The sequence below is a fragment of the Canis aureus genome, chromosome 18 (assembly GCF_053574225.1).
Source record: "Canis aureus isolate CA01 chromosome 18, VMU_Caureus_v.1.0, whole genome shotgun sequence".
In the NCBI taxonomy this organism is placed as follows: domain Eukaryota; kingdom Metazoa; phylum Chordata; class Mammalia; order Carnivora; family Canidae; genus Canis; species Canis aureus.
In genome coordinates, this window is record NC_135628.1 from 5012416 (window position 1) to 5034151 (window position 21736).

The 21736-nt window shown below is 40.6% G+C and overlaps 1 protein-coding gene across 11 annotated transcripts in view; it reads right to left on the reverse strand.

Moving 5' to 3' along the window:
• ST7 (suppression of tumorigenicity 7) overlaps positions 1-21736 on the reverse strand; it is a 241643-nt gene that overhangs the window by 143911 nt on the left and 75996 nt on the right. The window lies entirely within an intron of this gene.

The following is a 21736-nucleotide window of genomic DNA, read 5'->3' on the forward strand; positions in this document are numbered from 1 at the left end:
CGCCGCGCCGGGCCTGGGAATATAAAACTCCACAGACTGGGCCCCGGGCCCTAGGCCCTAGGCCTCGGGGCCTCGAGGAGGCGGCCTGGGCTGGACCCACACTCGCCGCCTCATCTGCCAGCAGGGCGGCGGCGCGGGCCCCGAGCGAACAGCAAACCCGAAGCGCCAGGAGCCAGGGAGGCTGCGAACAAACCAAGGCGGCTTCGGCTCCGGCTTCGGGCGGCCGGGCCCAGCGGCTGAGCAACGCCTTCGGCCCAGGGCATGACCCCGGGGCCCGGGATCGAGGCCCGCCTCGGGCTGCGCACAGGGGGCCTGCTTCGCCCTCTGCCTGGGTCTCTGCCTCTCTCTGTGTCTCTTAGGAATAAATATATAAAATATTAAAAAAAAAAAAGCCAGGAAACTCGCACCCCCACACTGCAAGGCCTACATAAATACAGCGGGTGACGTACAAGTACAGCAATGGAGCGAGTGGTCTGGAACGGGGTGGGTGTCCCACCGCTCCCCACTGTCCCTCCCTGTGTGTGTCTCTCAGAAATAAAATATTTACAAAAGAAATCAGGAGGCTTCGGCCAACAGGTTAGAGGAGGCCGCCCTGAGGCAAGGGCACGCGCCGGGAAGGCTCAGGCAGCTGAGGGCCACGACCTGAGGGCAGAGCCGCCTGCGGGGGGGCCCCCTGAGACAAAGACGGCCTTCAAGACCGAGACCCCGCGCTCCTGCGCCCCGGCCAGCGCCCCGAAACCCCGCGGGCGCCCCGGGTGCCCCCCACGCCCGCAGGAGCAGGCGGCTCGGGCGAGTGGCCCGGCCCGGAGCCGGCTCCGTGAATCTTCAACGAGGCGCCCCTGAAAAACCCAGGCCCGGGCGCGCCCCCGGCGGAGACACCCCTGCTCACGGCCCAGCCACCACCTTTGGTGAAGCATATTTGTATTAAGGGGGCACTTGGGACTTTTCTCCAGTTAATTAAGTAGCTGTGAGGAAAAGCGCATTCTTCGGAGACTCTCCTGCAAGCCCCTGACAGAAGCCTATAGGAAAGTAGTTTTTTAATTACCTTGATACTCCATTAATGTTTTTGCTGGCTTTTTATGATAATTACACATCACGTTTCTTCTTAAAAATGTCCTAAGAAAGTGTTAATTAGGAAAAGCAAACGTGTATGTGTTTATTTACCAGTATGTTGAACCAGATAATAAAAAAATAAACTAAAATAAAAAACTTTCCCATTTACATCATCCCATAAATTTTTATCTTCAACAGAACCAGATAAATTTTATTTTACAGTTTAGTAAGAGACCACATTAAAAAGCCAAGGTAGCCAACCAAAAAACATCTTTAAATAAATGCCACAGTATATTGTCATAGCTATATTAATTATTAAGTAAATATGAAGAAATCGAATTCTTTCCCTGAATAGGGATTTCGTGTTCTGAAAATGAGTGTACTTCAAATCTTACAGACAGACAGTGATATAGATTATTATAAATAATACCTATTAGAAGTTGCTGTAACTGGCATACACTGGCATAAAATTATGTCTCATGGGTAAAGGAGACACCGAAGGATAATGGCTTTTTTTCTGAATTAGTGTTTAGTAAACTATGCTCCTATACAGAAAGAAACCAAGAAACGAGCAGATGTAACTATACAAATGCAAAAATAAAAATCTTCTTGCCTCTCAATTTAATGAAAAACACAATGAACGGAAATACAAGCTTTATCATTGTGAAAACTTTTTATCTTTGTCCGAGGCTTAACGTAAGAAAAACAAATTGGAGTTGTATTTTATCATTTACATCACATCATCACTCGTATTATAAAAAGAACCTTATCACCCACATTTTCTTTCTTATTTAATTGTCTAGAACCTCAAAAGAGCACGGAGTGAAATTCAAAAACAAGAACAAAAACAAAGACTTTAAGATTCTACTTCCAGTTATTCTTTATTTTTATTTGAGATATTTTTCCATTTTCAGGACAATGTCCCTATCATAGTATGCTTAAAAAAAAAATCAGTACTTTGAAATATCATTATACATAGACTCATTAGAGTTTCAACAAAGTCAAAGCCAAGGGATTGCTTAACTTTTTCTTTTCTTCTTTAAAGATGTAAAAAAAAAAAAAAAAAAAACTCAAAGAAAGTTCCCACCATTCTGTGCTCCACTCTACCTGACTGCCTATGTGGGGGGATTAAGGCACCAAACTCTCTAACTGAAGTTACTCAACTAACCCACTATTTTGGCACAGAAAAAACAAAGGAGGTTGGTTATAAGGAGTGCTGCTAACCTCAGGATATGCCATTTCTTCCTTTGTCTCTGGTCCTGACATCTATTCAATGTTTGATGTACAGAGTACAAAAACATTCACTTTTTCCCTGCAAAAAAAAATCTGAACTTACTTCATTAACCTATGATAAGCTAGTGCAATTATAGATTTTGAGGAGATCTCACAAATTTATCATATCCTAGAAAGTTTAGCATACACTAAATGTTAATGTTCTAGAAAAGGAAAAGAGAATAAATGCATAAACTGAACTGCTACTGTTGCTTATTAGCATTCTAACAAAAGGACAACCCAATGACAAAATCCCATAGATTACTATGAAAGTGTGATTCGATTTCATATCACAACGAACAAAAGATTAACAAGCTACCACCTATTTTTAAAAGATTTTATTTATTTATTTGGGAGAGAGAGAGAGATGGAGAGAACAGGTTGGGGGACGGGCAGGGGGAGAAGCTCCCCCCAACTGAGCAGGGAGCCCAATGCAGGGCTTCATCTCGGGACTCCAGGATCATAACCTGAGCCGGAGGCAGACATTTCACGGACTGAGCCACCAGGCACCCCCAACAAGCTACCACCTTTAATGAACCAGTACTGATTCTGATCTCCATGGCAGCACATGTATCATTAGAACGAGCTCCCCGCTTAGAGGCTAAAGAAAGTCTAAGACAGGTCCTTGTAGGCAAGAGTACTTAACATCTGCTATGGACTGAATAGTGTCCCCCTAAAATTCATATGTTAAAGCTCTTATCCCCAATGTGATAATATTTAAAGATGGGGCTTTGGAGAGGTAATCACGTTTAGATGAGGTCATAAAAATGGAGGCTTCCTGATGGGATTAGTGCCCTTAGAAAAAGAGGTATCTTGCAGCTTTCACCCCCGTCTCTCTCTCTGCCACGTGAAGAGACAGCAAGAAGGACGTCGTCTGAAAACCAGAAGAGAGCACTCATCGTGGAAGTGAAGCACTCTGAACTTGGAATTTCCAACCTTCAGACTGAGAAAAAAAAATTCTCTTGTTTAAGCCATGCAGTCTATGACATTTTGTTACGGCAACCCAAGGTGACTATACTCACGACCAAATCAATGACAAACAAGGTTACCTTCTGAATAGAAAACAAACTAAGAATACGGTCTGAAAATGTGCTTGGATTTTTAAGCTCTGTCCTGCAGACCAATTTTCTAAATGACAACTAGTGTAACTATTGTTTATTTTCTTCTCTGGCAGAGCAATGGCTGCAGACCTGCCATTTACTGTAGTACTATCTCAACTTCTGTTCTTCCTCTGTACCTTCATAGAAGTAAAATTCAAACTCACTGACTGATGTTTTCTGGAAACTAGAGTGTTTATATCTATTTTTTCTTAACTGTAAATCTGAGATTCAGGATCATTTATAGAAGATGTTATTTGGGTATCTAATTATATTACATAAATCATTGGCACCAAGCAACTTGTAAAAGCATCATAAGTGGGCACCTGGGTGGTTCAGTAGGTTAAGCATCTGCCTCCAGCTCAGGTCATGATCCCAGGGTCCGGGGACTGAGCCAGGTGTCAGGATCCCTGCTCTGCAGGGAGTCTGCTTCTCCCTCTCCCCTTCCCCCACTCATTCTCTCAATCTCTCACTCTCTCATTCTCACTCTCTCTCAAATAAATAAATAAAATCTTTTTTTAAAAAAGTATCACAGGTTACTTCTATCCCCTCACTTCCCCCCCCCCCCAACACACACACATACACAAATTGTAGAAAGTAAAATTCAAATAAATCATCAATTTGGCCAGTAAAAAAAGCTTGGGCTAATGAGCCTGATTCTTGTGAAACCTGCCCTCCCTATTTCCTCTTGTTACTGAAGGAGTCTTCAGAGCTGAATTGTGTGACTGGGACTACAGGACAAAAACCTGGTCATCTGTCTAATTCCTACCACCCATCCACCTCAGGACCTGAGACTCCATATCCTGGAATTTCAATTTCATGATGCTTCACAAGGGCAGGAATTAGATTCCTTTTCCTATTTGTTTATTGGAAAGGCAATATTACTTTAAAAATTACTATAATTGTTTTAAAATATCCTATAAACCATCATTTAAATGGAATTATTTTCATTATTACCTATTTAGCTTTCACACATACTTACTATCCTGTCTTGAAATCATATTATAGATTCTATTCAACATATTGCACCTTAGACGTATTTGTCACGTATTCAGTCTTTATACTTTTCATTGTAATGAGTCGATGAGATTTTATTATGTTGATGTAACATCATAATACATAATACATCCATTCCTTTTCTATAAACATTGAGGTTATTTCCAATCTATCTGCTATTTATGGAAAACCATAAGGTCTAATCATGGTATGTACACATATTTCTTTGGGGTGGATTCCTAGAGATGGGAGCACGTAGGTGGCTCAGTTGTTGAGCATCTGCCTTCAGCTTAGGTCGTGATCCCAGGGTCCTGGGATCGAGTCCCACATCGGGCTCCCTGCATGGAGCCTGCTTCTCCCTCTGCCTATGTCTCTGCCTCTCTCTCTCTCTGTGTCTCTCATGAATAAATAAAACCTTTAAAACAAGAAAGATTTCTAGAGATGGAATTACTAAGCCAAAGGGTTTGAAAAATATTTTCACTTTTCCTATGGTTTGAATTTTTTTTTTGCCAAAAAGGGCTGTGCAAATTTACTGAAAGTCTGCCTATATAAGATGTTCTCTTCTCTTTCTTGGGAGGGGGAGATGACCTCAACAATTATAAAATATCTATGTGCTATAACTTTAGTGTGATCTTTGATTATGAATTACGATAAATATTTTTTCATGTCCACCTTATTAATTGTTTTTCCCTTTGTGTTAATTATTTGTTTGGGCCATTCATCTATAAAAGTCTCAGTGTTTGTGGGATGAAAATAAATAATCATTTTATAATTTATATTCTTTTTCAGTCATATTGGTACAAATCTATCTTCCCACTTTGCTACTATCCTATTGAAAAGTCTATTATCATTGAGCATATTTTTTTTATTTAAACTCCAATAATTAACATATAATGTATTATTGGTTTCAGAGGTAGAGGTCAGTGATTCATCAGTCTTAAATAACACCCAGTGCTCATTATATCACATGCCCTCCTTAATGTCCATCACTCAGTTACCCTACCCCCTTCCCCTCCAGCGATCCTGTTTGTTTCCTATGATTAAGAATCTCTTACAGTTTGTCTTCCTCTCTGATTTCATCTTGTTTTATTCTTTCCTCTCTTCCTCTATGATCCTCTGGTTTTGTTGTTTTGTTTCTTAAATCCCCCCATATGAATGAGATCACATAATTGTCCTTCTCTGATTGACTTATTTCACTTAGTGTAATATCCTCTAGTTCTATCCACATCATTGCTATTTGCTCTTTTGATGGCTGAGTAGTATTCCATTGTGTATATGTATGGCCATACCACCCTCAAGTGCTCGATCTTGTCTAATCTCAGAAGCTAAGCAGGGTCAGGCCAGTTAATACTTGGATGATAGCATATATTTTAAATATTTTTCAAATCTATCTTTTTCTTTATTCTATTATTTTATTTTTTTAAAAATATTTTATTTAGGGCAGCACCGCTGGCGCAGCAGTTTAGTACCGCCTGCAGCCCAGGGTGTGATCCTGGAGACCCTGGATCGAGTCCCATGTCAGGCTCTCTGCATGGAGCCTGCTTCTCCCTCTGCCTGTGTCTCTGCCTCTCTCTCTCTCTCTCTCTCTGTATCTCTATGAACAAGTAAAAAAAATAAATCTTTAAAAAAAAATAAAATAAAATAAAAAATATTTTATTTATTTATCTGAGAGAGAGTGAGGGAAGAAGAACATTGAGGGAGAGGGAGAAGCAGATGCCCCCCTGAGCAGAGAGCCTGACACAGGGCTTGATTCCAGCACCCCAAGATTATGACCTTAGCCAAAGGCAGATGCTTAACCAACTGAGCCAACCAGTTGTCCCTCTATTCTTTTAAAACCAAAAGAAAAAAAAAAAAAAGAAATTCAAGGGTGCCTGGGTGGTTCAGTCTGTTGAGCAACCGACTCTTGGTTTCAGATCAGGTCATGATCTCAGGGTGGTCAGATCAAGCCCCACTGCACTGGGTTCCTTGCTGAGCATGGAGTCTGCTTAGGATTCTCTCCCTCTCCCTCTCCACACTGTCCCTCCCTGTGCACACTCTCTCTAAAAATAAATATATTAAAAAAAAAACAAAAAAAAAAAACAGGGGATCCCTGGGTGGCTCAGTGGTTCAGCACCTGCCTTTGACCCAGGGCGTGATCCTGGAGTCCCAGGATCGAGTGCCGTGTCAGGTTCCCAGCATGGAGCCTGCTTCTCCCTCTGCCTGTCTCTCTCTCTCTCTCTCTCTCTCTCTATCATGAATAAATAAATAAATCTTTTTAAAAAATCCTTTCATAGTTCTATTATATATTCTATTCTATTTTCTTTTGGTCCTTCTAGAAAATGATTCTTTTCATTATTTTCATTAATTCATCAAGTTCACTAATTTATTTTAAATTTGTATCGGTATACAGCAAAGGACACTGATGTAATGACCTTTCTAAAAACTGCTACTCAGTTTCCCAATACCACTACAATCATGCCTTTTTTGGAGAAAATATTTTATTATATTATTTATATATTGTTGAATCTATTTCTAGCCTCAAATATTGTTCCACAGATCTCTGTTTGTACTTTATAATCATTATTACTCATTGCTCTTCTTTTTGGAAAGTTTCTTGGGAAGCTCCCGTGTTTGTTTTTCCATTAGATCATCCTTTCAAGTTCCCCCTCAAAATCCCAGAATATTTTGGCTGAACTGGTACTACATGCATAAATTAGCTTTCAAAGTCATGGGGTTGGATTTACAAATTAAAATGCTGCATACACATGGAATGCTTTGGCTTTCTAATATTGTTTTTAGTTTCAGGGTGAAGAAGCTTTATGCTCATTTCTGAGACTTCTGTTGGATATTACAAACTCTCTATAATTCTATTTTCATGGCCTACCTTTCCTCACTTCAGAACATACATGATGGCCCACCATCTCTTCCAGCTACAAAACACCTGGAAAGAGGCAAGGTTTCCAGCTGGAATCATGAAAGAGTTAGAGGGAAATCAGCTCTAGCAGTGTAATGAGAAACCTTTCCTTAATTACACTGGTGTTGCAGTCATGAGTTACCTGACAGCCTGCTTGCCTTGTTTGCATTTCCAGCTTCACCCAATTCCAAAGCCTCCAGACTCATTTTGACCTCCACTACGCACAGGCTCTTCTTTAACCAGCCAGCATCTAGCTCCACCTACGGTCTCTCTCTACTGGACCCAACCTACCCTGTCCAGGTTGTCTGCTACCCCTAGATCTTCACACCAAATAATCCCATTGCACATGCATCAACTGGTCATACTAATCAAATGAATATGAAATAGCAAAACTAAATTTTAACATGTAATGAAACAAATTATGGAAATTAGTGGAAGCTTAAGTCCCACAGTCAGAAATAAATTAAAATATAACTAACAATCAGTTGGTTTGTAAGAATTCGATTCAATATCAAAAGTATAATCCACAGTACTTCTGACCAGAGCCGCTAACGTCCATGAAATTGTCTGAGTAATGACATAATTATCAATTCCATAATAAATCTAGATCTGTATGTCTAAAATTAGCATGAACTTCATATATATATATTTATATACACACACCAAAAATACTAAATGCACACACACAAATACACAAGTGAAACTTTACCATGATCTGTGTTGATTCTAGCCCATGTTAGGCAAATAAACACTTTTTGACTTAAACATTTTCTCAGGATGCCTGGGTGGTTCAGTGGTTGAGCATCTCCCTTTGGCTCAGGCCGTGACCCCGGGGTCCTGGGATCAAGTCCCACATCAAGCAAGGAGCCTGCTTCTCCCTCTGCCTGTGTCTCTCATGAATAAATAAATAAAATCTTTAAAAAAAAACAAACCACTTTCTCTTTTCCCTTTAGATAAGAATCTATTCAAGAGCAGGAATTATATGTGCTAATCACATATAATGACACCAATCACACAGCAGTTGCATAAATATGGCCAATTGACTTAAAAGCTGAGTTAAAATTTTTTTATATTGTAATGTCTCATAAAATACAGGATAGATATGAAAATAGGATTTTTTTTTGAAAATAGGATTTATAATTTTTAAGCATTTGTTGATACCTGACTTCCTCTTAAAGAATTATGATACTCAATTTCATCACAATGAACCAAGAAATCAAAGCACATTTAGCTTCAAGTAAATAAGAACAATGTGTCTTCATGAAAAAGAGGTTTCTACTAACAACCAACAAAAAAGATGTACAACACAAACTGGTATTAAATGAAATATATTTTGGGCAGCCCGGGTGGCTCAGCAGTTTAGCGCAGCCTTCAGCCCAGGGCATGATCCTGGAGACCCAGGATTGAGTCCCACATCAGGCTCCCCGCATGGAGCCTGCTTCTCCCTCTGCCTGTGTGTCTCTGCCTCTCTCTCTCTCTCTCTCTCTCTCTCCTCTCTGTGTATTCTCATGAATAAATAAATAAAATCCTTAAAAATTAAAAAAAAAATTTTAAGTTTTCCATGTTAACTGTTTCTTAGGAAATTGACTTCATTAATTTCTGAAGACGGACAAAGCTAAAGAAAGTTGAACACTTAGGTTTTACCAGGAAATAAAAACAAAAAATACAAATGCAAAACCTTCTGGGAAATAACTGCTCTTCTGCAAAAACAAAATGTGTTACCGATTTGCCTGTCTTACTTAGATAACCTGACTGGCTAAAGAATAATCTGTTCTCAAAAAAGCAAAAGCAGATGTGATTCCAACCACTCACTCACACAAGTTAGTCAATACTCCTGATACTCTTGACACCCACTTGCAAATATAATAATAAAGAATTAAAAAGATAAAAACTAAGGAAAAACGAGCTTGCTTCCCAATGACAGCTTATATAAATCCTGGAATCTGTAGCCCACACACAAGAAACAGCTGTTAACCTAAGTCAGTGTAGTCACAGGCACTGCCTCAAACCAACTGAGACTCTGCAAAACATCCCACTTTGATAGGATTACTATGGCTGCCAGACTCTACAGATGGTAATAGGACCGAAAAAGAATCGGAAGGGATCTTGATTTTTAACCCTCTTAACTTTATATTTATAGCACAAATTGTTGGTCCCAACAAATTAAAGTGACAGGCCCATGTTCACATACTACACAGTGACAAAACTCTGGTGCCTTGACTCTTTCTACCACATCACTATCTTTTTTCAAAGTCTTCTGTTAAAAGGAAAAAATAAGTCCTAATAAAGACATTCCTTGTACTATATTCAAATTCAAGATTTAGTATGGGTCTGAAATAACATAATAACTAGTTGATGTTCGAGGTCTTCAACTGGGCCATTATTTTGCTATGTTTAGGCATTTGAAGCCAACTAATCAAGCACAGACGTGTTAGTATATAATTCGTTCAAACAATCTCCTCTTAGGAGAAGCCCTAACTCAAAGCATGTAAACAAACATCTCGCAATTCCCTAAGGCCTAGTGCTTAACTTTAAAAAATTCACATCAAATCAACACCACGGAAAAAACATCAGTTATATCCAAAACATAATGTTGAGGACTATATGAAACCCAGAGAAGTAAAAACAAAAACAAAAACAAAAACAGTCCTTGGCCTAACAAATTTAAAATTCTAGTTTCCGTTTTATCCTGGGGCATTTATTATTCATACATAGGACATAATAAAGGCACTTTCAGACATATTAAGAATGAATGTACATATATAGAATCATTATGTTGTATACCTAAATCTCATATAATGTTTTATGTCAATTATACTTCAATTTCTAAAAAGAATGAATGAATATGTAACAAGATAAATTAGTGCAGTATAGCACTAAGTATATTTATGAAAAGCTTTAAACCCGGCAGAGTTCAAAATCATCATATCTTAAATAGTGTACCTTTCAAATTATTAGAGAAAATAAAATACAAGGAATCAATGAAAACTAAATCTACAGCTTTAGGTCATCCACAAGCCAATGACAAGCATCCCCTTTATTTTCTTCATTCCAGATGCTGACACAATGTTGAAATGGACAGGACTGAAGTTAGGACTCTGCAATATATCACCAGAATCTTCCCGCATGGTGATTCTGATGTAAAAGAATCCCTTATATTTGCAAAGTTCATTCCAATTTACGCTTTCTTCTACTTTATCTCACTTAATCTCATGTAACTCTCACAACTCTGAGCAAGAAACATACTCTTCAGTAATGCACCGAAATCCTTTTTCTCACCTGACGCAAATCAACATTCCCATCTCACCTGGTTTGTTAAGCTGGAACAAAAACTCCCAACTCCCAATTTGAACATACAGCAGGAAGAGTACCAGAAAGGTGGAGACTTTGAATTGATCAAAATATGAACGTCAACAGGACCTCATACTTTATCAGGTAAATAAATTCCCACTGCCCCAATGGGCAAATTGGGACTTAGGTACATTAGGTACTGCACAAAGCCCAGATCCAGCAAGAGCAAACTATATGATCTGGGATTCTTCATTCAATTTATCTGCACCTCAGTTTCTTCACATACAAATCGGGGAATAATCCTACAGGGACGCCTGGGTGGCTCAGCGGTTGAGCGTCTGCTTTTGGCTCAGGTTGTGACCCCAGGGTCCTGGGATCGAGTCCCACATTGGGCTCCCTGCATGGAGCCTGCTTCTCCTTCTGCTTGTGTCTCTGCCTCTCTCTCTCTCTGTGTGTGTCTCTCATGAATAAATAAATAAAATCTTAAAATAATAATAACAGTACCTACAACTCAGAGAATTAAATCAATCAAATCTACTCCTTAGTACAGTGAATTACTTTTTAGAAATTGAGCAATTACTAAATTATGTTATGCGTAACTATGATCATTACTATTAAACTGTCCAAGGCCACGTGACAAAGAAGAGGTGAAGTAAAAACGTCAACTCAGAAGCAATGAATGTGTGTCTAAGGGCTCCTCATACCACATCATCACTCAATACGAATGGCTCATGTTCCTAATTCATCTGCTTTTCCTTATATCTAGCCCGTATGTCTTCATCTTTGCAAAGGAGTATCCTGAGATGGACATATTGCTAAAATCCAAATGTAGTTGTCTGCTACACGTCCCTGCTATATCCAGCAGAGAATTCCATAGCAGTTACATCCATCAAAAGTACTGGTTGTTTTTAAAAACTTTATCAATGCGCTGGGAAACTGCTCACACAGAACTTAACTGGCAGGTGAAACTGTTCTGTTCCTCACCCATGAATACGTATTTGCCAACTTACCAAATAAACCAAAGCAAACAAACAAAAAAACACAACATGGTACCCTGCCCGCAAGCACAGCACACCTAGGTACTGAGCGAGTGTAATAAAGGAAAGGCCAAAGGCAAAATTCACCTATGCTCCGTGTTCATGGTGTACTTTTAAGAAGAGGAGAGAAACACACCAAGAAAAAAACATCCCCTTCCAGGCTGACCCTGGAAGGATTGAGGCCGAGGCCCACCACCTCCACCGTTAGCACAGGCATGCATCCTGCCGCAAGCACAGCAGACAAGAGTAGTTCCGTACCCTCAAATGACTGTAGCAGACTTGCACTGCAGCACCTGAGCCAGACAGAGCCTGGCAATCCCAAACACGCAAGAGGCCAGCAGAGACACGATATTACCAAGCAATGCCTCTCCTCCACTGATGGTGTTCTTCTGTCTCATAGTTTTGACACATGCAGCACATACCTAAAGGGATGGGTGTGTAGGTTTTAAAATATAAACTGTACCAAGTGGTTGGTGTGCGGTGTGCATGGAAAAGCTTGCTAAGGTCAGAACTATCTAGAACACTCTAGGGGTGCATCACTCTCCGGAATCCTATGAAACAATCTCTACCCCCTCCCATGCAGTTACTTCCCACCACGCATAAACTAGAAGGCAGCTGTCTCTGTCTGACCACCATATCCCCAATATCTAGCCCAATTCCTGGAACTTAATAGGTGCTCAGTAAACAGTTGTTAAGTGGCTGGATGGCTAGAAGGAGGTAACCTGCTGAGACCCGAGGGACTACACACAAGAGGACTGGGCTGTGGATGAAGCAGCGCCAACTTAGCAGGCCAGAACGGCGGTAAGAGGCTTGTGCCTATCTCTCCCTAATTCCAGCCAGTGCCTCAAACAAGATGTAGGGGCGCCAGACATTAATGGAAATACAGACAGGCTTCAAAGGACCAGGGCAAAGATCCTAGTGAGTAACGGTGTTGAGGAGCTTAGCAAAGGGAGCCCGTGTGTAGCTCCCATACCTCGCAGGACACAGAAAAGCACTGCAAGAGCTGAGAGTCCAGCAGACCAGGGCTGTCACTGCTATTGTTCGGATGCCCCAGTCATTCTTCTAAAGCTGCCTGGAGAAGACTGTGGCTTTACCAATTATTTGGGTTTGAGTACAGGGTTGGTTCTCTCGTTAAAACACTGTGTTCTGTGAAAACTGACTTTTTTCCTTCGATTAAAACTTCTCTATGAAAAACAGCAAATAACCTAAAAATGCTTAACATAAGGAAATGATTAAACGCTCCATGCCATAAAATAGTACACAGCCATTTAAAATGTCATCTTTGAATAACAGTTAATGAGATCTAGAAAAGAGTCATAACAAAATGGTAAGTGAAAAAATGGAGAATACAAAACTGTACACAGAGTGTGGAGCATCACGCTGGTAAGAAAAAAAAACTGGAAAAAAATTACTTCTCGGTATGGGATTACAAGTGATTGTACAACTTTTAGTACTTTCCAAACTATTTACAATGAAGACAGTTTATTTATAATATAAAAACTTATTTATTATGAAAAGAATAAGAACAGATGAGAAGAATTCCCTGAAAAAACAACTGTCAGTGTCAGATGGAAGGTAACAAAGCCGTATGTCCAAAAACCTTTCTGGTAGTTATGGGGGGAAAAATCAGCTGAAAGCAAAACATTCCAATCAACCTGTTTAGTTTCCTACAGATAAGGTTGCAGATGTTAGCACAACAGGTCCTGGGAGAATGATAACCTTTATAGTTAAATTACACACCTACAAAAAGGAGAGTGGCCCTGGATAAAATTTAATGATGGCCCTTTAAATTGTGTCATACTAATAAATGATGGCATTTTTTTGTTTTTAGATCTTCCCTTTCATATCTGCCCTGTGAAATATTCTGGGAAACTAGATCAGAATCACAAGGCCTTGGACACTAACGCTTTTACTTGAGAACTCTGCATAAATTATTGATGACACAGAGACTGCACTGTGTTCAAAGAGTCTGCAGCAGATGAAAAGCTTTTATTTTGGTAAAAAGCAAGAGAATGGGAATAAAAACATGTGGGTGGCTAGACTCTACTAAGGGTTGCCAACCTTCATATTTCCTTTGGCCTTTGTTGTGGGCTCTTCTCTGTTCCCTTCAGATGATGCCCTCTGTCGGTTACTGACGCTCGCATCCATTCAGGTCCTCAAGCGAGACTTGGGAGCATCCCGATCTCTCCATCCACCTCGCTCCCCTTGGCCAACTCAACAGGCCTCACGAGTTCTACGCTGCATCTATATCCCGAACACACCATCACTCTACCCCGCCCACCCTGATCCTTGCCACCATCACCTCCCATCTCCCACATGCCTCCTGGTGGGCCTCCTGGTGGGCCTCCTGCTTCCACTCACACTCCACCTCTGCAGCCCCACTGGCCTCTCTCCTGTCCCGGCAAGACCCATGCTCCTTCCCTCCTCAGAGCTCTTGCGTGAGCCAAGCCCCTGCCTGAAAGGTCCTTCCTTCAAAAGGCTGACTTTCTGGAATTCTGCACCGTAACTTTCAAGTCCTCAGGCTTTTCCTGACCACCTTCTCACAGTCAGAGCCTGATTATCCTCCCCCGCCTCCTGATAAATATGGATGTGCTAGGTATTTGTTTGATGCCCGCCTTATCCATAAAACTATAAGCTCCATGAGAGGGTACAGGCCATTTCCATCTTGTTCACTCTTCTATCTCTAGTAGCCAAACACAATATGTTATAAGAATTGAAGAATAGTTTATCCATAGTTGTGGTATTACTAGAACTGTATCAGAGTGGGACACAGAAAATAAATCCCTGACTTCCCAGCCAATTTCTTTTTTCTTTTTTTTTTTTTTAAAAATAGCTCCTTTTTTGATTTTTTTTTTAATTTTATTTATTTATGATAGGCACACAGTGAGAGAGAGAGAGAGAGAGAGAGAGAGAGGCAGAGACATAGGCAGAGGGAGAAGCAGGCTCCATGCACCGGAAGCCCGATGTGGGATTCGATCCCGGGTCTCCAGGATCGCGCCTTGGGCCAAAGGCAGGCGCTAAACCGCTGAGCCACCCAGGGATCCCCCCAGCCAATTTCTTAAGTCATTGTTTACTTCTGCGTTTGTATCCAAAGCACACCCTCCCAGGCCAATTTCTGGAATAAAAATTTGACTTGGAAACATAACCATGAAAAATATCCCCCGCCTCCAAACACCTGGTATTAAGCTGGCTAACCTACTCTCAGATGTCACAGACTTCACATTACATCTGTTTAATCCAAATCCTTTAATTATTGCCAGCCTAGGAAGTTTTCTGACAATGCACAGAAAAGTAAAAAGTGCCAGACAGTAAATCAATGTAAAATCAAATTGCAGCTGGACATGCACATTTGCATGGTTTTAAATTTTTCATAGAAGACTCTAAACATAATTCTATCATATGGACACCGTATCACAAGGCCCACCTACGCAGATTCTGAGAGCTTCAGTTCTTGCAATCAAATGCTCTGCTTGGTAAAGACTTCTCCCTAACTCATCTCATAAACAACACTAAGATTACCATGTGCCTGTAATTAAATTGTTCTGATGAAACACACAACTCTCAGGTTCCAATTGCTTCCCCTGTCTTAAGGACCATTTCAAAACCCCCTTCATTTAAAGTGGGAAGAGGGGTGGCATTATTTCTTAAAATTTTCATTTAATTTACGTAAACTAAAAAAAAAAAGCTCTATTTCCACTTTAATGTTTAAAATGTTCAATTTATCACTTCAAACAAGGGCTCTATGCAGAAAAAAGATGAGTTTCAGAAATAATTCTGAAAGACAAACCCATAAGGTAACACAAAAAACAATTGGCTTACACTTTTTTCATGACTGATGTCCTTAGTTTAGCATTTTGCTCAATCTACTCAATGCAATTTAATCTAAGACCATATAGTAAATATATTAACTACTCCAGAAAACTTTGTTGCTTTATATTAGTGCTTAATATATGATAGTCCATATATATGTGTGTGTGTGTATATATATATATGGCATCAAATCCTCCTAGCAATACTAACAGGTAGGCACCAATGTTATGCCCCACTTCATAGATCAAGTGGAGGTTCAGAGAAATAAGTAACTTCACAAGGTTACGCCTGAAGTAAGTGCTGAGCTAGATACTGAACCCATTAAGTCCATGTACTTAATAACTACCCAAAAGCAATGAATATATGAATGAATGCTTCATCCATGGAACACTTCTGAGGTGTCTTCTAGACTTTTCTCAAATTATAACTGTTGTTCTTCTGTTTTTTAATTCAAAATCCCAGCTTCCATTTCCCCATTAAGTGTGTAGGCCCTGTCCTACTATGAAGAACAGAAGAAAGCTCCATCCCTGGGGACTAACTGGAACATCGTGGAAAGGAGAAGTAACGACCACATGATGGGCAGCATTCTGGGACGCAGTGTGCAGTGACCAACTACCTCCCCAAGAGAAGCTAAAACAGGCTTCGTGGAGGACGTAACACGAAAGCTGGGATTCTACGGGCAAGCATTGGTTTGCCAGGCAGAAAAGGGAAGAAAAAGCATTTCAGTTAGTGAAAAAGCACTTCGCTGAAGTGTGAAACTGTAAGCATGTGACCTATTAGGTAAAAAGCAAGACTTTAAAGAGAAGCTGGAGTTGACAGTGTCCGGAGGACAGAGGAAGAAAACTAAGGCTCATCAGACAGGCCAAAGGCAGACGGAAAGAGTCTTCTAATGCCATGCTCAGGCAAGAGGACCCGTCCCACAGGTGACAGGGCCCAGGCACAGAGGCAACGTGGCAAGCTGGAAAAGACCTGAGTCTTGAAGTGGAATGCATAATATCCCTGAACCCCTTCCTGCAAAACCCAGATAACATTGCTCTCGTGGAGGTGCTGGGGGGTGTGAATGAGTGCGTTCTACGTATCTCTATGAAATATCTGACACAAAGCAACTCCTGAACATGCCCGGCTTCCCTTCACCACTGGGAGTTACAACCTCTCTAGAACTTGATTTCCCTTAAACTGACAGGTAGAAATATCAAGTGAGTGTAATCAATTAAAAGTCTGAGAGCCGGGAGGTCCCTATATTCCTCACTCTTCACACAGAGCTTCATCTCTGTTTGTGAATAAATGTAATCACTCCAGAGATTTTATTGAACATCGACGACGTGCCAGACCTTGACATGAATTGTTAGGCACACAAAATTAACCATGTGCAGACTCTGCCCCCCATCCCCAAAACAATCCCTGCCTTTATGAAGCTTTCAGTTGGGAGGCTATCAGAAGGTAGGGGAAACGGACAATACACAGTAATAAGGAAATGATAAACTCTATTAGAAGGTGATAAGTACGGCGGAAGAAATTCAAGCAGGGTAAGGAGATGGGGAGTGCCAGCAAGAGTGGTCAGGGTAGGCCTCCCTGAGAGGGTACCACTTGCTCAAACACTTGAAGGAAAAGAGGGAGTAAGCCATGTAGATATCTAGAGGGAGAACATTCCAGAAAGAATAGGAAGTGCAAAAATCCTAAGGCAGCTGTGTGCCTGGTGTGTTAAAGGGACAGTGAGAAGTCCCGTGTGGCCCGCGAGAAGGAATGTGATGGAGGGTAAGATCAGAGAGGTAACAGGACCAGATCCCATAAGACTTTTACTCTGAGGGTGAGGAAACTGGTGGGGCGGGGGGCTGGCAGGAGAGACGTCTGACTATTGTTTGAAAAGACCCTCTCAAGCTGATGTGTTCAGAATAGATTTGGGAAGCGAGGGTGGAAAGCGAGGTCACCAGCCAGGAAACCTTTTCAGTAATCCAGGCAGAAAATGGTATCAGAAATTGTGATGGTAAAGTCAACAAGATTTGTGGACAGTGTGAAGAGTAAGAATATAAAGGGGTCATGGATGACTTCAAGACATTTTTGCCCTGAGCAACAGAAAGGATGGAGCAGTTTTGAGATGAGAAGGAAACAGATGGGAGAGTAGTAGGTGGAAGAGGCCCTAGAAATGAGGAATTTGGGTATGTATTGAGTTTGATGTATTTATGTGCCACCCCAGTGGAGATGCTGAGAAGCCACAGGATGAACAGGTCTAGTGTTCAGAGAAGTCTAGACTAGACTAGAGGTCTAAACTAGAGAGGTCCAGGTCAAGTCTAGAGATCTAGAGATACAACTTGGGAAATTTGTAGTTAGAGATATAAGAAATAGATGAGTAAACCAACATTAACTTGGGAGTCACAGAGTTCTGGATTTGATTCTTGGCTCCGACACTGTGTGACCTTAGACCAGCTTCTTTAAAACTTCTCTGCATTGGGTTCTTGGGTAGCTCAGCCCAAAGAGCAACCGACTCTTGATTTAGGCTAAGGTCATAAACTCAGGGTTGTGAGATCAAGCCCTACGTCGCGTTCTGTGCTGGGCATGGAGCCTGCTTAAGATTCTCTCTCTCCCTCTACCCCTACCCTACTCACCCTCCCTCTCCCAAAAAAAAAATAAATAAACAAACAAAAATAAAAACAAAAACACTTCTCTGAATTCATTTCCTCCTGTGTGCAATGGGACAATAAAACCTACCTCTGGAATTAAGTGAATTAAGAACACAAAGCACCTAAATGGTGCCTGGTCCATGTCAAGCTCTCAAATGGTATGGGTTCATCAGTTTTTCAGCTAATGAGTGGTTTTATCCAACTTGTTTTATTAGAAAGAAAGGTTCTTCTCTCCCTCTTTCCATTTCTTCCACCTCCCCTAGGCCTGCTAATCCCTCCCCCTAAAACAGAAAGTTCTATCAGACACATAAATCAAAACGGCAACAATCCCCTTTCTTCTCCTTATGAAGCCAAGTAAAGGAGACATCTAAGGGAGAAGAAAAGGGGAAAGGCAGGCATTTAAGCACCCACCCCAGGGCTGTGCACTCAAAAAAAAAAAAGAAAGAAATATATATATATTGAAAACTATGTGATCCCGGAGTCCCATTATCGAGTCCCACACCGGGCTCCCTGCAGGGAGCCTGCTTCTCCCTCTGCCTGTGTCTCTGCCTCTTTCTCTCTCTGTGGCTCTCATGAATAAATAAATGGAACCTTTAAAAAACGAAAACAAAAACTAAACTAAATAATGACAAGAAGCAGGGGTGGTCCAGAGGCAGAGTATGACAATGTACTTTCTTCAGAGTTGAAGCCCTCACTGATAAGACCTTGGTTTTCTATTGTCCTCTCAAAGCCTCTCTGACCCTCAGAAATGAAAATGTAATGAAGCAAAACTGGCTAGAAACTCAGTAAACACATCCCAGGCGAAACAGGAGCTAATGCTCACTAGACTGGAATCTCCACAACTGTGTAGAGAATAGTATCTGCTATAGCACAGGGCTGTGGTGGTGCTACTTGCAAGATTTTGACTTAAAGAGTATTAACACTAAAATCTGAAGAACTAAAATAAAATTGGCAAAATATTCTAAGTGACTTTAATGCATAGCAAATCTATGTATTAGGATGGTGTAGACGATCACTTCCTCATCTTGGAGGTGCCCTGAGGCCCCCGTCAGAACCCACTCACGACAAGCCTTCACTGACTTACACAGGAAACTCCCTGGCTTCTCTGAGACGTCCTGTTAACCTGGTAACACGAGGCAGTTATCACGGAAGTAATACATGTTTAATCAAGATGTTTCTTGACCTTAGAATTTGTCTTAAACATATGACTTCTTCAAGTAGAACAGAATTTTGTTAGGCCACAGTGGAAAAACTGAAAAGGAAGAGTCTCCAACACCCCAGCAACGCATACCAATGCTTGCTTCATTAGTCACTATTTTTATCAACACCATTTTTAAACAACAACTCTAAAACTATAGAGCTAAATAATTCATCTTTATTTCCCCCACTGGGAAGCTTAAGTCAAAATAAAAAATTACTAAGGCTGAATACATTTCCTCCCCCAAATTGCTATAATCAGACATGAGGAAGTAGAGTGAGACAACAGCAAGGTGTTCCAAAGATTGATTATTAATGGCATGCGTTTCGTGATGTTTTTAAGATAACTCATTCTTTCATTTTTTTCTCCTTTCCCCTTTATTCCCTTTCACTATTTTTTATATAAAAAAAATGAATGGGAAATATCAGAAAGGGAGACAGAACATGAGAGACTCCTAACTCTGGGAAACGAACAAGGGGTGGTGGAAGGGGAGGTGGGCAGGGGATGGGGGTGACTGGGTGACGGGCACTGAGGGGGGCACTTGATGGGATGAGCACTGGGTGTTATGCTATATGTTGGCAAATTGAACTCCAATAAAAAAAATGAAAAAAAACCTCATTCTTGAATGTCCAGTTTTTTTATGGATTACAATGATACTTCTAAAACAAAAAGGTGAATTGTTTTGCATGTTGCAATGATGGTTCACAACATTATTTATCCCACCCTTAACAGTTATACTGAAAACTCCAAAAACAATTATTATTAATTACCATCATTCATAAAAGAATATATACAGAGCGGAACCACCAGCCTAAAATATATATTCAACATAAAGGCCCAATAAATTATGCCAAATCACATTTTAATATTTAACTACACAAATTTTTCCTCAAAAAGAGAAAAATATCCATTTGGATCAAAGATTCAAAAGCAAACGAGAAAAGTGTGAAAGTCCTAGGAGACAATATGGGAGGTTTTAATAATCTTTTTTAAATCTTGCAGAAGGGAAGGCCTTTGAAGGCAAGACACAAAACAAGAGCCATAAACAAAAAAATTTGTAAGCCTGACTACATTAATATTTAAAATATCTGCATGAGAGAAGAATGCCATGAATAAACACAAAAGAAAGACAAATGACAAGCTGGAAAGTTTTATTTGAAAAATAAATGGCATCATATTAACTTTCTTAATATAAAAGAAACAATTATCCATCAATTAAAAACCGATTTTATATACATTTAACAATGTTCAACCTCATTCATTAAACATAGTTAAATGAGATATTATTTTTACCCATCAGGCTGACAAAGATAATTATATAAAATTATTATGCTTCCTAGGAACTATTACCTTTATTGTATAGGTAAGAAAATTACGTAATCTAACATCACAGAAAGTGGGAGAACGGTCGTTTTTTAAAGCTTGTTCATACGCAGCCCTGGTGAAAGTGAAGTGAACACGTATCTTCACATATGATTGTTGATGATGTTTTGGAGAGACAGAGAGACAGAGAAAGACTCGGGGAAAAATATCATATATTTCATATGCATAGCCCCTGAAAGTGCTACATGATTTTTCCTGCTCACGAGACAATAGCTTATCTATTGTTGAAAAATTATAATATACCAAAGTCTTGTGCCTCTCCTAGAGATGGGCTATATATTTCTGATACAGAAGAACCACCTGCAGGACTCATAGGCTCGCTAAGTACTGTGCTCTCGGGTCCATCCGCACCCCCCATAAAGAGGGAAAACGCAAGACCTTCCCTCTCCTCTGCTGAGGCCTGCTCGGTCATCTCGCACGCGAGGCTCTCGTTACTGCCGAAGGAACTACACTGGCTCCAAGACCCAGAGCATGGGCGAAACTCAGGCCTGGCAATCAGAAAACAATGCTCGGGGTTGTATTTAACAGGGAATAAAGGGAGAGCAACACTGGGTCTGATCTCTCTCTCTTAGTGTCTTACGCCTTCCACTTTATCGTGATTAAAAATCAAGGTACCATCCAGCCCAGACAAAAACAGAGTACACCTTGGATGGCCCATTTGAAGAGGAATTCAGAAACACGGATCAAGATTTTGAATTCATGGGCAGCCCGGGGGGTTCAGCGGTTTAGCACCTCCCTTAGGCCCAAGGTGTGATCCTGGAGTACTGGGATCAAGTCCCACGTCGGGCTCCCTGCATGGAGCCTGCTCCTCCCTCTGCCTGTGTCTCTGCCTCTCTCTCTCTCTCTCTCTCTCTCTCTCTCTCGGTCTCTCAAGAATAAATAAAATCTTAAAAAAAAAAAAAAAAGATTTTGAATTCATGAACTTACCCGTTCTTACCACTTTGAACAATTTATGGCAAATATACTCGTGCATGTTCACAAAGACTTGTACCATAAACTCAATGTTGGCATCCCCTCTAGAAAAATTGATAATGTTGGGTCCTAATGCCCAAAATTATGGTATTTGGAGTTAGCACCTTTGAAAAGTG